Raw genomic sequence first — 16,120 nt, 5'->3', positions numbered from 1 at the left:
CCATTTTGTTTCCGTTGTTGTGTCGATGTTGCCTCCTTCATCATTTTTGTACCTCACGAGGCCCCTTTGGTATGCTTTTCCCATATCCAGACCACTCCTATGAGAAGTTACAGGTGAAAACCTGACTGGTCCTTAAGTTTTGCACACCAGCGTATGAGGCATGCCTCAGAGAATATGGATCAGCTATAATTCCAAATACAAATTTTTGAATGATTAATAAAATTGTAATTTTAAGAATCTCTTTCACAGTATATTCTATAACACTAGCTATTTAGTAGGCTCTGTATGAAGTATGTTCAGTGGCTTTTTACAGGAAGCAAGAAAGCTCTATGCTTACCATGCCATCTTTTTTTTTTTATTGAGTCCCAAATTTTGGTGCATATTCTATATATATTTCTATTATTTGTTTTATTTATTTTTGTATTTTATATATTTTCATTTTTTTTGTATTTTATATATTTTCATATCGAGATATTTGAGATTACAGTTATGGAACTATAGAGGTATGGAACTATTACAGATGGAACTATACTAAGTTAGAAATAAATAAGCATTTCATAATTATAAGAGGAAATTAAAAAAAGGAAGAAAACTCTTGTAGTAGGGCCTGCAGGGCGTCCTCAAAGAAAAATGAATCCTTCTATTCCTTTATTGCTACTTGACGGGCACTAACCTGCTTGCTTATTTTCTAGCAAAGTTCCAAAACTTTGTGAAGTTGGTAATTTGTTACCCTTTGAAGATAAAGAATTTTCAACGGTAGATTTTTGGTTGTGCCGATACAAAAAAAGAAACCTTTAATCCTTGCCGAGGGCAAATTATTATTTTAAAAAAAGTTGAGCTTGAGTACCTAATTTTCAGCTCAGACCCCTTATATTAATGCAATTGTGTTCAAAGTGAGTGTGAAATAACAGTTTCGTTTAAGTTACAGTACACCTCAAATATGCATATGACGTCCTTAATTACCTCTACTACAATAATAACTGAAGCGAACTTTATATTCATAAACTATCTAGACATATTATCGGTGCAGCGCATCTATTTGGGTTAGCTAGCGAATTACCTCGCTATCTAACCGGCATCCTTATATGCAGCATTGTTTTTGAAATAAATGTCACAATGATGTAACATTTCTTTATATACTGTATATATATATTTAAGTGATAGTATATTTGTATATATATATTTTTTGCCATAATCCATGACCTCATTAGCTATAACAAGGCACAATTAATTGTTTCCCTTTTTATGTTATTAAATTGCTCTCATACAGAAATATTATTTCATAAATGATAGATGCGCAGCTTATAAATAATTAAACACAAATTCTCATAAAATTTCTTATATTTAAAAAGAACTGTACGAATATAATTAGGTAATATAGAAATAATAATATTGTTATAAATAGTTGCATTATACTGTTATTATATAATTACCTAATGCATAAAAATAAGATTATATCAATGAAACCCTCGCGCTTTTATAATTGTTTTTATTTATTTTCAGTAAAGAAGTATAAAGATAAATTATGTATTAAATGAATATTTTTAGAAACATGCTAAACATTATATGCTATATAATTCAATTTCTATATTAGATACACTATTCGAAGGATTGCATTTGTAATAATAATACATTAACCTCAAAAATCCGTTGTTTTTAAAAATTCTGCACTTTATGAGATCTGAGGGTAGTCGACCAAACAAAATGAGAGGGGAAAATAGGTTTGCTGGACTTATAAAAAAGAGACTTATGCATTATGTTCCATTAATAATTTCCTAGAATGTATGCTATTGTTACCATGTTTTTAACGTATAAAATTACTCATTTTACGAGGTATTCAATACTAGATCACAATATAGTATTTAGTACAGCAGTATATATTTAGATTTTAAGGCGATTGGATTTATGAAATCATATTGCACTATTTTTTACTTTATATTAAAAAAATTTGGAAAATAGCATTACCCATACTGAAGGCAGCATTCATACCCGCGACCTTTATTTCTTAGTAGTAGCAGTAGTAGTAGTGGCATGTGATGCAAGAAAGCAAGTGTATGAGCTTATGCAGCATCAGCCAAAAAAAAAAAAAAAAAAAAAAATCACACCATTCCTTCCAAATGCTTGTCCAGTTCCTCCCTAAATTTATTTAACCTACCAACTTCCATAACGGCAGATGGAAGTTTGTTCCAGCAATTAACCACCTGCTGGCTAAAGGCAAATTTACGCACATCTATTCTACATCTGTCTTTTCTTAAATTGAATTTATGCCTCCTTAGGTTCGTAATCTGAACAAGTGGAAGGATTCCATCAGAATTCAGCGTGCCCAATCCATTCAAGGCCTTATACATCTCAATCAGATCACCGCGCAGGTGCCTAGTCTCCAGCCACTGCATTTTGCAGAACTTAAGCCTCTCTTGGTAAGAGGATCCTTTCATTCCCCTCACCAACCTTGTTGCCCTTCTCTGTACACGCTCAAGCAAATCTGCATCCTTCCTAAAATGAGGCCTCTAGACCTGTACGCAGTGCTCAAGGCGTGGCCTGACCATTGCCTTATACAGAGGGACAATCACCTCCTTTTCCCCGCTAGCAAAATTCCTATGTATCATTGACAAAACCCCATGACCTGCCCTGGCAGCCTGTCTGCATTGCTCAGAAAACTTCATATCTAGCTGCACAATTACTCCCAGGTCTTTTTCATTTTCTGCCTCCTTAAATGTAGTACCACACAGTTGGTACGTTTCTCTGGGGTTACTTCTACCCATATGCAGTACTTTGCATTTGTCAAGGTTAAACTTCAGTTGCCACTTCTTAGCCCATCTGCCCAAATTATCTAGATCCTGTTGCAGTAGCACACTGCCATTACTGTCATTTTAACAACCCTGCCAACCTTTGTATCATCTGCAGACTTCGACACTAAGCCTGATATACTTTCATCAGTATCATTGATAAATATACAAAACAACAGAGGACCAACACCGAACCCTGTGGGACTCCACTAATAACATTAGTCCACGAAGAGCAGCACCCATTAATTACCACCCTCTGTCTTCTCCCACTCAACCATCCTTTTATCCATTGTAGCAACTTACCCTTAATACTATTCTGCTCCAATTAGGTGAGTACATTACATAGTGGACCAATTCGGGTAAACATTTTTTGCTTACTACTGGATAATATCGTTCTGTGGAGATTGTAGGGACCAGAACTACAGTATTTTCTGATAAAAAATAATAAATTACTCCTGGTTATTTAAGCTATGTGCGTAATTTTCCTCGTTTTGAAACCGAAATTACTTAAAATTCCGGTTTCGAAACGCCTGTGACAGCTATGCAATTTAAATAATAACAAATCAAATGAAAATCAGTGATAGTAAATTAATAATAACCATATATGCAAATGTAATATTAATAAATCTTATTGAACCTGTAACAAATCACATTTAACGTCTTAAACGATAATACGTTTTTTCCAGAGTAAGCTCATTTTTTGAATTAAACAATGTATTTTTTATCTGTATTCAGGGTTTTGGTTCAGTGCTCTAAGAATTAGCCCAAATTCTGCATTTGAAATAAACAGATATAATTCTACTGCCGGAAGCAATTGTAAGCTTAAGCTTATTTTTAACAAATATATATATATTTTTTATAAATAAATAAATTAAAATTAAGATAATAATAATAAAGTATATGGGCGAAATTAACATGGGAACATTCTGTATAATTAGAAGACAACAATTATACACGCAACGAACAGTTGTAATGGGTTAAGGAATAGTCATTAGGAAAATATCTTAGGGCGAGACCATATTTCTCAGTAGTACGGTGAACATTCGACTTACTGAGGGGGAGGTCAGGTCGAAATTCAGGGAAATTTAGGTAAAGTTCGGATATATAAGGACTGGTTCGATGGCAAGTGAGCGGAGTTAGTTAGTAGTCGAGAGAAGTTGATATATAACTAGTAGTTCAAAGAGAGTAGATAAATTTATAGTAAGTGGGCCGTTTAGTATGAATAGGCCATATTAAAGTGAGTTTGGTCGAGGAGAATCTTGGATAATAACAAGGAATCTGATGGCTATTAAAGAAAGTGCCGGAAGATCAAGGAGCTGGTCCAAAAACTCGGAGAAATGAAAGTTATTGTAAGTACTGTTTCGTATTATTATTCCTAGTCAAGGAAATAATCCAAAAAAAGGGAGAAAGGCATTCTGAAATCCGAACTGTGATAAATTTGACTAGCCTAGGTGGTAGCTGGATAATCAAATTGGATGTGTTAAAGAACTATATATAATTCAATTTAGAATGAGATATAGAACGGACTTGTTGAAATTGTCTATCCTAGTGGGGGAACATCTGTAATATGGAAAAGTTTTCTTGTGATAAATTTTGTATGTATTTTAAGTAATGTTTCTATAATTAAACATGCTAAATTTTTCATGTGTATTGTCAGTTGTCTCACTAAATTTTCTAGCTAAATAAATAAATAAATTGCCTGGAATTTTGTTAACGCAGTCAGAGGCCCCAGGATAACTTGTAGTTACCAGATAAAATTAATGTAGGTGAAAAAATTGTGTATAAATAACTAATTATTTATATATAATAATACACGGAAGAAGGAGTGTACCCCGACAATTGACATGCCTGTTAAGAAAGGAAGTCATACACAATCTAAGGGTACACTTATAATTTACTATACTAAATATCAGGCAAGCGTTTCGCGTCCGACACAACAATGCTCGCAGAACCACAACAGAAGTACTTCTCATACTTTTCGTCTTTCGAAAAATGGCTTGTAAGAAGCATTTAATTGCCACGGTGGCGAAAGTGTGTAAAGTTCAAGGGAGAGGGTGTTTCTAGGAGAAATCCATAGAAGATTCAGATGATGACAATTAAGATCAAATCTTGCACCAGTCCGCGAATTGAATGATCACCCCTCATAATATTATTCATGGCTTAATTTCCGCCTAGACAAACATAGGTAATTGTTTAGCGCTAGTAATTTGGCCGGGCCCGACCTTCTCTGTTGCTCAAACAAATTATTTTTTCGAATTAGGGTCATCTAAAGGGTTGCTCTAGGCCACGGCAGGCATACACCGATGAGTTAAAGCATTATGACCAGCGAGTCGTTATGCAAATCGGAGCAACTGCAGGTGAACTACGGCGCGTGCTCGGGTCGGAACACGGTATAAAAACACCTGATACTGAGCTCCGTTAATCAGTGTTACTCTTGTTCTTCATATGGGAAAGGCAGCGAGTTTTACAAAGGCCGAATTGTAATGGCCAGACGACTTGGTCAGATCATATCCGAAACGTCACGGCTGGTGGAATGCTCACGGTCAGCCGTAGTTAGTACCTACCGAAAGTGGTCTGAGGAGGGGAAACCCACGAACCACCGGCGAGGTGTTGGTCGATGCTCGAGTTGAGCGAAGGCTCTCCCGAATGGTACGTGGCAGCAGAAGGGCGACAGCGGCGCAACTCGCCGGTAATTGGAACGCTGGCGACGGAAGTAATGTCTCACAGTACATCGAACCCTGCTGAAAATGGGGCTGTGTATCCGCAGGCTGCTCAGAGTACCCATGCCAACCACGGTTCACTGGCGACAGCACCTACAATGTGCAAGCGAGTATCGAAACTGGACCTTGAGTTATTGGAAGAAGGTCGTCTGGTCCGATGAATCACGTTTCCTGTTGCACCATGTGGACGGCCGGGTACGTGTGCGTCGTTTATCTGGGGAAGTGACGGTGCCTGGATGCACCTTGGAACGAAAACAAGCCGGTGGTGGCAGTGTCATGCTTTAGGCAATGTTCTGCTGGGATACCCTGGGTCTAGTCATCCATGTGCTGGGCACTCTGACGTCTACCACCTACCTAAACATTATTGCTGACCAGGTACACCCTTTCATGGCAACGGTCTTCACCTCTGGCGGTGCCGTCTTTCAGCAGGATAATGCGCCATGCCACACCGGCCGGATTGTTCGAGACTGGTTCGCGGAACATGAGGAAGACTTCCAGGTATTGCCCTGGCCACAAAATTCCCCAGACATCAATCCCATCGAGCATCTGTGGTTTGTATTGGAACAGCAAGTCCGATCTGAGCGTCTCAACCACGGACCTTACGGGAGTTAAAAGGCCTGCTGGTTACATGTTGGTACCAGATACCACAAAACATTTCGAAATCTTGTAGCGGCCATGCTTCGCCGGCTACGAGCTGTTTTGGCTCATCGGTGTACATTCCACGGCCATTACGGCACTTTTAAGCCCCAGTGTTTCGATCATCATTATCTGTAATTATTACAGTCTTTCCCCCCCCTTCCTCATTAAAGGTCTGTTTAATGAGGAACTGCTTGCACAATATTAGCCATATGGGGCCTATCATTGTCTTGGTGGAGAAACCACTTCACACTGGAAAGTTCGGCAACACTAGAATATGGCTCTTACCAAGACATTCATTATCATACGCTTTATTCATCTCTAACTGTTTCTGATGCATTTAAGCCCCGCCGCCTGACACAATAACGAATCACATACCTCTGTTCAATACGTATGTTCGACATGATATTTTCTTCGAAACGATCGTCAGTGATAAGCGGCTAAAAAAACTTTTCACGCGACACTAGTTGACAAGTACCAGCATGCGCAAACAGAGCTGCCTCCGTAGCCAGGTGGGCAGGAACAGCAGTGCGTAGCACACGCTTTTTGATTAGACCGGGGTTCGAGCCCGTGATCACCAAATATGGAGGATGCAGAAAGGTCAGGGAATGACCACCGCATATCACCGGAGCAATATGGCCTTAGTTGCTAATGAGCTTAAAAAACAAATAACAACAACAGCGCACACAGTCTGCTCAGTAGCGATTAGGGTGAGCTCTACCAGCGGCAGTTATAGAAAGTTCGGGCGGTAAACAAAAAAGCCTTGCGCCAGTCCGTAAATTAAATGATCACCCCCTCGCACTTACGATTATAAAATTGGTAATGCACACGACTTATTCTTGGACTAGCAGTGGACAGGAAGAAAATTTCGGAGATTTTTGCATGAAAAGTAGAATTATTCTTTTCTGGCTGCATGAAACCATAAGAGAAAATACCTGAAAAGAACTTCCCAAGTTATTGATTAAATAGCTACTGCAATTTTTATAGTGATTGCGATATAACATTCGCAACATGTTGCCACCGTGAAACGTCAAAAAAGACATAACCTTACATACCTTAACGTAGTAAAACTAAGATGCATTATATGTTTTAAAAAAGTAAATAAAATTCAGCATCCATTTACTGTACAGTTTCAAATTCACTGAACCAACCTTTCTTCTTCCTCATTTATCCGTTCACCTTTCGGTTTCTGGAAAAACGATATATTTCCTGAAAATTACATCTGTAGAAATTCAAGTCTGATAAAGACTGAGGATATTGTTGACGTTATCTCAGTCCGCAACCCACGCATGGTACTAAGTGCTATTAGTTCTAATATCTTTCGTGTTTGGGGTTTTCATATAAAAAGCACGAGTTGAATTATACTGCTGCAATCCCAATAGTATTGTACTTCCTAGCGAACGCTGGCCAATTCTAACAGTTATGCTTTTAAATGCATGTTTATAGACGTTATAGTTGTTTGCTAATACATACCTTACCTACGAGATGTCACGTCTAAAATTTCTAAATGTATGGCGGATTTGTTTGAGTTTTCTGATTGTGCTACACAAAAATCAAATTATTACATTAGGGCCACCCGTAGTTTCTTACATATGCCCATTTACGTAAATGGACATATGTAAGAAAGAGTTCAGGTGGAAAAGCTGTTTACAATTTTTATTCTCTTATCAACTTCAAGTGAGTTGGAAGCTTCATAAATTAAATTTTAGTAGTAACACGATTCAAGGAGGAATGGTGCGGCCCGTTTATTTAATTTCAATTAGTATCATCACTTAAGATACGTCCAGAATAAGCACAATCAAAATTAAACTGAAAAGAAATTGCTAATTTATGATGATACCTGTGTTCAGTAAAGGTAATTATGAACTAAACGATGACAAATCAAAAGCATTAAATGTTAATATATATAAATATATGGCATTCATTACGACGATCTGCTTTAAAAAAATGTTGTGATTTGTATCTGAATGATTGATTGATATGAATGAAAAATACACATGCAGTTACTTAACACCCTTAAGGATCTTTGTATACTTATTTTTATAAAACATTCTGTTGTCATAATACACACATAAAATTATTTTTTTTTACAATAGTACTGACGGATTTATTACTTTCTAAACAAACACATTTTTTCCCCTCGACTTCTTTAAAACGCATTCAATGCTGATTTTACCAAAACTGCATTACAAAATAACATTACAGGGAAGCTAGCTCTACAGGGGTTTGCAAAATTTCAACCAACGCTCTGGTTTCAAAAAATTTCTACGGTTTACCAACTTTTGCTTTCGATCACGAACAGACTTTCTGCTCTCGCTGAAAACGGAGGGTTTAGTACTCGACCTAATGGCTTAAGCTTAACTTCAACTATTGAGAGAAATGCCGGTATCCATGGATGGCTTGTACCTGAGGCAAAACATTGTAAAGGCGCCTAATTCATATCATATCTTAACATGTGTGTGTGTATATATGCAATAGCGTATCTTGCAGCGCATATTTTAGGCGGCGCTCGTAGCAAGTGCATCACTTGCGCACCCCTAGCGCCGACCTATCCACGGTTCTACCTAGATTTATAATATCTTTTTAAACTGTCATCAGTCTGCGCGTCTGGGTTTGCACCTGGAAGAGCGTCTCTTTTTCATAGAGCATGTAAAATATTTGAAAGTAACAGTTAAGCATTTATATGCCAAGCGCCGGAGGGTAGTCAGGATTAAATGGGGAATAAAGGGGCGTGCCCTAAATATGTTATACGAATGTGGTTTTTGTACCCATTCTGACGTATGCTTCTGGAGCTTGGTTTGAACGCGTTACGAAGGTAATATAAATAAAATAATTAAAAAGCATCTATTTTCAGCTCAGAGGTTCGCTCTTCTAGGTGTGATAAGGGCTTACCGTACAGTGGCAGTTGATACTTTACAAGTAATTTCGGGTAAATTACCTGCCGACTTATTAGTAATAAGATCTGGGTTGAGATATTGTCTGAAAAGAGGCATTTCAACTGAAATTTTGGGCATCCGGTCGTGCTCGGTGATGGGGACTGCATTCAGTTTCCATCAGATGGTTGCGGAGAATAAATGAACTCATGAATGTCTGGCAAGACAGATGGACCTGTTCTGAGAATGGCAGAGAGACGTTTGTATTTCTGCCCTCCGTCTTGACAGTAAATTTTAAATTTCGGCCGTGGATTCAGTTTGGTTTGAATGCGTGCTTTATCCTCACGGGGCATAGCTTGAGGTCCAGGCTGAACCAGTTTAGCTTGGTCCCTCTGGTTTCTGTGAGTGCGGGCCGGTGGAGACTGGTCTTCACGTTGCCCTCAACTGTTATAATTATTTGTATATAAGATCTGAATTAGAAACAAGTACTTTTGTGTTAAATGACGGTTCTCTTCCAGAATTCTTTTTAGATAAAAATTTAGTTAAATTGTTTTTAGAGTTTATAAATAAGGTTTTTAAAAGAATAGTCGGAATTCTATCTACACACGGCATACCTCCGCGAAGTCTGGACGGAAACTGAACGCTTTGGACAGAGTAATGCACTGTTCATCTCCTTCAGGCTAAACTGCCGTGGCTCTTCTTTGCTGATCATGCTAAGCACTTTTTCGGTTTTATTTAAAAATTTTAATATCGTTGTGTAGATTATAAATTTAATAATTATTGTGAATATAATTCATTCTACCCTATCAATGAAATGTAAATATTGTATATTGCTACATATTTATATTTACCCGTTTTTTTATTGTAAATGTTATATATATATATATATACACATTCTATATAATTTTGAAATTATATTTTATATATATTTTTTGAAATTTATAAATAATCCCTTGTTAGTAATAAATTTCGTGAATGAAATTAGCGCATATGGACTTCTGTCACTTTTAGGGAAGTGCCTAACATGTCCATCAATCTGCGCGGATAGCACAGTAGTATCGTCACCGCTCTCACCACCGGCTGGAAAAGGCCCTGTTATATCACGTCGATGACGCGATGAACTTTATTAGGTATTTTTCACTCCGTGGCTGAGTTAGTCGGTCGCAGGCGTAGATAGCAAAGTTCCCCCTCCCCCAGAAACGGATTTTTTTCGTCCAGCAAAATAGGAAAATCGACCAGAGAACACACGCAATTAACAGACAGAATACACATGGGTAGATGAAGTAACTTTCCAGATGACCCTAATAAATATTTTTTTAAAACCAAACTGTAGCGTATGACATGTATGATTGTCTTGCGTTGGTGCTTCCACATGCATTCTCCCTAGAATACGCCTCAACTGGTAGTTTTTCAATCATTGCTTGTTGGTTTCCACTTTCTGGCTTAATTGAAAGACTTCCAGGTGCCTTTAACTTTATTATCATGTTGCGTACACCACGGGGTGTTAATGGCCAACGTCACATATTCGTTAGACGCTTATTTTCCCACATTGTATTACTGTCATTCTTGTAGTAAAACTCCATAAATTCGAGTACTGATAATTCAAAGCATTTTAGGCGTGTTCGTGTATATATATATATATATATATATATATCCATTTTCATATATATGCCTTCACCTTTCCAGTCCGTTCGCATGAAATAACCCAGGCCCCTTGGACGTATTTTTCTGAAATTAATATTTGAGTATTTTAAAAAGTTTTCTTGAGCTATCCGAAATTACATTGGAATCTGACCAATATAAATCCCGCAGTTATTGTTTCTTTGCCAGTCCACCTGCATGTAATAACTCGACTACCAGTGGATGGATTTTATGAAATTTTCTAATTTTCTGCATTAGAGGGACATGTAGAGTAATCCCAATTTCATTAAAATTGATCTGATAGAAACCAGGAAATTTATTATTTATTTTATTTATCTTTTATGCATATCAGAGTTTATCCACATGCCATATAATGTAGCTGAAGCACTAGATATCATGTTTGTTGTAAAGCCATGATTTGAGGAATGAATGAACTTTAATGCGGATGCGTAAAGACGAAATGTTCTCAGTTTACGCATAAGTCGTTTTTTTTTTTTTTGCTCAATTTTATTTTGTTACCGGTTTACCCAAGGTGGTAGATGACTTTCATCAACCGGTGAAATACCACCACTTTGCTTATTGGAGGCTTGAAGTGGTGAAACCCATGTTTAGTCTCTAGAGCAAAGTTTCCGGCATCCCCCCCCTCCCCCCATACTTATTTATTTATTTATTTATTTTTATTTATTATTCAATTTATTCCATATGCTTCACCCCTGAACAGCCTTCAGCTAGGAGGGTGCCTATATACATTTGTACATTATAACTTAGACAGCAAACATAGAAGTCGTACATAAATTACGCATATTATTATTATTTCTATTTTATAGAAACAGTTTCTATATAATATTATATACATTAGTTTCTTTTTCCAACGAAATAACATCTAAAGTGAGCAAATATAGCAGATAAAAATATATACAGTGACATGAGCAAAAGGTAGAGACATATAAACACATACGCGTCCTAATGTGTGCATATACAGCCAATACATATACATACAAAACACATAATGATTTAAAACAAATTAATTCTTCAGCAAAGTAGAGTTCATGGGAGATTCCATCCTGAAGGAGATAATCAGGAAACTTCTACAGTTTTATGTGGTGGTACATGTCCTGTATCTTCTCAGATCTGTACGCTTTCTCATCACAGAACTTGTGAGGATCAATCTTCAGGGTGTTGTACGTTTGGAGGATGTTAGACGGAAAACATCTTCTAAGCATAGTTAAATTCTGTAATAAGCTTCTTAGGGGAATCCATGAACTATTGCAAAGGACGCGGGAAAGCCTAGGACCTGCAACAAGATTATGGACATTTGGAGCGTCAAAGCGATCGGTGAGGAGTTGACAGAGATTACGCAGATTTCCTGTAATGAGCAACTGATTCCAAGGGGTGCAACCAAGGTTAGTATACATGACTGATCTCGAGATGGTGAAAGGGTGGCCATTAACACGGTTCAACCACCTTAAAATCCAGTACTCGATACCCATGAATTTTTTGATGTTAGTGAGGGAAGCAGAGGACCAGATCGTCGAGGCATACATGGGAATCGGAACAAGACATGTTTGTATGTAGTGAGTGGCAAGTTTTTGGTTGTTTACTCCAGTAAGTTCCTGTCTTATCGCCCACATTGCTGACAGAGTTTTTGCTTTAGTGTTGGCAAAGTGCTGTTGGAAGGTCAGGCCTTCATCCCAGGTGAGCCCTAGATCAGTGTGATGAGAAACCTTTTGCACTCTAATACCATTTATGTAGATGTTTATGTTCATCTTCTTCTTCAGGTTGGTGAAAGACATTTGTGCTGACTTGGTCGGATTTATGGATAGGCCAATATTCTCAAGATAATGGTCAAGTTCTTCTGTTAGGGCAGTGGCATGGGCGTTGATTGCTTCAGATTTGTCACCGTGTTTTGACGAGATGAAGAGTTTTATATCATCTGCGTAAGAGCTGCAGTCAGGATGCGTAGAGAGGAAGGGGTCCAAAGCGGCAGCAAAAAATAGTGCGGAAAGGACGCCACCTTGGGGGACTCCTCTGTAGACGACGTGGTTCGATTGGAAGGTTCTATGTTCTACTCTCAAATGCCTTTGTTTGAGAATGGAAGCGATGACTTTTAATAGGCCTCCCTGTATTCTGAAATGCCTTTCAAGTATTGTCATCAAGGAATTGATTGACACATTATCGAAAGCAGCTTTGATGTCTAAAAATACTACATCAATCTGTTCTTTGGCGTTCAGAGTCATTTGGATCCGAAATAGGGTGTCCATTAGATTAGTCACAGTTGATCTCTTTGGAATCACAGTGTGTAAATATGGTGGTCTTTTATGGAAAAAATGCATAACAAGAATTGGCAGCAGAGTCTTCTCGAACAATTTTAGTAAATTGCAGCTTATAGAGATTGGACGAAAATCCTTCTTGTCTTTCGGATGTTTGACTTTAGGCACGGGTTTTACAATATAATGTTTCCATATTTCAGGGATAATTCCAGTGTGTAGGGTTTCTCTAAATATGTGTAGCAAGACCTCGATGATGAATGGACTGCTTACTTTCATGATGAAGAGGGGGAACATATCAGGGCCAGAAGTGGATTTATTTGGGAGGCTATTTAATGCCTGAATTACATTTTCTTTGGTTATGGTGATTTCTGTTAGTAGAGGTCTGATATCAAGATTGGATCCGGACGGAGTCATGTTATTCATGTAATTTACCAGCCAACTGGTATTGTCTGGTGCGAGAGAGTTATTCTTTAAATTAGGGTCTGGAGAGATTCCGAAGGTACTGTTCGCCCATTCCCTAAATAAAGTTTCATCCATGGTGAAGTTGGTATTCTTGTTGTTATTGATTCTTTTAGACTGTTTAAGCTTTTTAGAAATTGCAAAGTTGTACTCATGGCGTTTGTGCTTTAAGAAACAGGCTCGTTCTTTTTTGTAAGCGATGTAGTCTTCAGCGGTTCTGGTTTTCTGCCATTTTCTGTAAGCCTTTTGTTTTCTTACAAACACAACCTTCATATTGTTGTTAAACCACCAGTTAGATCGATGTGAGATCCGAATCTCCTTAGACGCACCAACACAAGCTATTTGAAATAATTCTTCATCCAGGATGGAAGCGGCTTCAGGCCCTGACTTTTCTAACAGACAGTTCCATTTATACGTAGTGAGGCGATGGAGGATTATTTCTTGCTTAATGAACTTGTTTGAAAAGACTCTTCTCGTACGCAGCGGGCCACATCCTTCAACCGAGGCATTAGAGAGGTCGGAATGGGCATAAAATTCACAATCTAACGGTTGATGATCTGATTTGAAGAAGATGGTTGGTTCGATAAGTTCCGCATGAGGTATGTTGTGAAAAATGAGGTCGAGCTGCTGATTTCCGCGAGTTGGGGGAGTTTGAAGAGGATGAAGGTCGAGCATATGTAGCATGTTTTCCAGAGAAGACCGAGCCGTTGAGTACCTTGGCAGGGGCATGTTGAAGTCCCCTACGAGAATAGTAGGGACGTTGGGTTGAAGATTGGTAGTAATCCAGGTCGCTAATTCCGTTCTAACCTCTAGGGTGTGTTCTGGAGGGAGGTAGACAGTGCAAACCTGTATTCTAATTTCATTGAGGTCAAGGATTACAGAGATGGCTTCAAAGTTTTCGGAACTACTTGAGTTGGTCCTATGTCGAGAAAAGGAATTTTTATAGATAATTGCAACTCCACCACCGCGGCGAATGGCGCGTCCATTAACTTGAGAAGCATAGTTCAAAGGGAGGCAAAGAGTGTCAATACATCGATTGTGGTTCATCCAGGTCTCCATTAAACAAATAATATCGTACTCTGCAGTAAGGAGAATAGATTGAAGTGTATGGAGTTTGCAACTTATGCCTCTTATGTTATGAATGTAGCATCTGATAGTTAGAGATGCCGGTGTGGATGGGACACTCTGTAATTGCTATACCTGAGTATTATTATGTCCCCTCTGGAGCACGCTAGCTTTTCTGTTTTCATAAGGTTTAATTAGAGTATTTTGTGGCCATGGGTCCAAGCTTATTAGCGGTTGGCAGTGGTCAGCTGGCTTTGAGACAATGAAAGAGGCATAAGATGCGTGCCGCGTACGTAGTTGTCTAACATCTACTCTGATGGAGTATTCCTTCCAATACATTTCTATGATTGCCTGAGTAGTGGTTTTTGGATTTAATCTTGACACAAAGATTTGGTCCCGAGTCAGTACAGCCGTTATGTTATAGTTATATGCTGGGCACGTCTTTCGTTGATTGGGTTTCTGATTATGTCTTATGATACCCTTTTCATTGATGTTTGTTAGAGATGGAGGGAAATACGACACAGCGCTGGGATTAAGAGGTTGGTTCTCTTCGTGGGTGCTGTTTTGGTTGTCTCTACCTTTGGGTCGGATGCCAGTTGGGCTGATAGCGGTAACGTCGGCATAAGACCGCCAAAACGATTGTTTTTGCTGTGGCCGGTTTGGGCAGCAGCCGACTACCTCATTGACTGTATCCACTGAATTAGTGCCAGCAAGTGTTACACCCCTTATCTTCTGAGTATCCTTTTTCAACGTATGCTCTGTTGTCTTTTTTTTTACTGTATGAATTTCAGATGAGGAGTTTTTATGGATTGAGGTGCAGCTCTGAGAGGAAACGGTTGCACTGTTATGCGGATGCTTATCGATTTTTTCCTGTTCGAAGGTGACAAAACATTCTTCAGCTTGCGGTATGTGTCCATTTGTTGCTGAGATCATCACTGGGAACTGTTTGCTACACGTGGATACTGGTACTCTCTCTGGCTCTAGTGTGACACCGCTATCAGTGACCCGTTGTCGGGTTTCTGTTGAGATCGCGTCTGAATCATGATATTCATTATCCTGTTGTTTGTACTTGCCATATGCTGTACTTTCAGGTCTCATTGTATGTTCTGATAAATTCATTATGACTTGCTTGAGGGTGAATAGCTCTTGAGAGATTTCTATATTTTGCGCTCGAAGTATTTGGTTTTCGTCAATCAAAACCGCTAGATTTTCTTGAACGTTCTTCAGATTCAGAGCTATACTTTCTATTGCTGCTGAGAGTTGTTCAGGGGCTTTTCTTGTGTTCTGAAAATCCGTATTTACCGTTAGCAGTGCATGACTACTCTCGGCATTGCTTATACTTTCAGTTTGAGTACTTTTATTCAGAGAACGTGTACTGATTTCCTGATTGTCGGAGGCCCGATAGGACTCTAGATCTAAGTAATCTTGAGTGCTCAGAGGAAATTGTGTAAAATTATCATCATCCAGCGATTCATTTGTTTCTTCATTCATTTTTGAAGTTATTTCTAGCGTGTGGTCACTCTCAGGAGTATCGGCATCGATATCCGTTAGAGTTTCAGGGTGTTTATTTTGTGGTTCTTGAATGAGAGCTTCATCTGGCGCCTTACAGGAAGTTATTTGTTTCGTATTTTCTTTACATTGATCGCAAATAAATAGCCGTCTTTTAGCTT

General features: G+C 38.4%; 1 protein-coding gene across 1 annotated transcript in view; it reads right to left on the bottom strand.

Moving 5' to 3' along the window:
* Positions 1 to 16,120, bottom strand: part of LOC150077446 (serine/threonine-protein kinase BRSK2-like) — a 614,186-nt gene that overhangs the window by 492,629 nt on the left and 105,437 nt on the right. The gene's annotated exons all lie outside the window — the stretch shown is intronic.

Source organism: Mastigoproctus giganteus, chromosome 12, assembly GCF_048544385.1.
Source record: "Mastigoproctus giganteus isolate SK-2022 chromosome 12, ASM4854438v1, whole genome shotgun sequence".
Taxonomy (NCBI): domain Eukaryota; kingdom Metazoa; phylum Arthropoda; class Arachnida; order Uropygi; family Thelyphonidae; genus Mastigoproctus; species Mastigoproctus giganteus.
The sequence above is the reverse complement of the archived record's forward strand: the minus strand, read 5'-3'. Positions and strand labels throughout refer to the sequence as shown.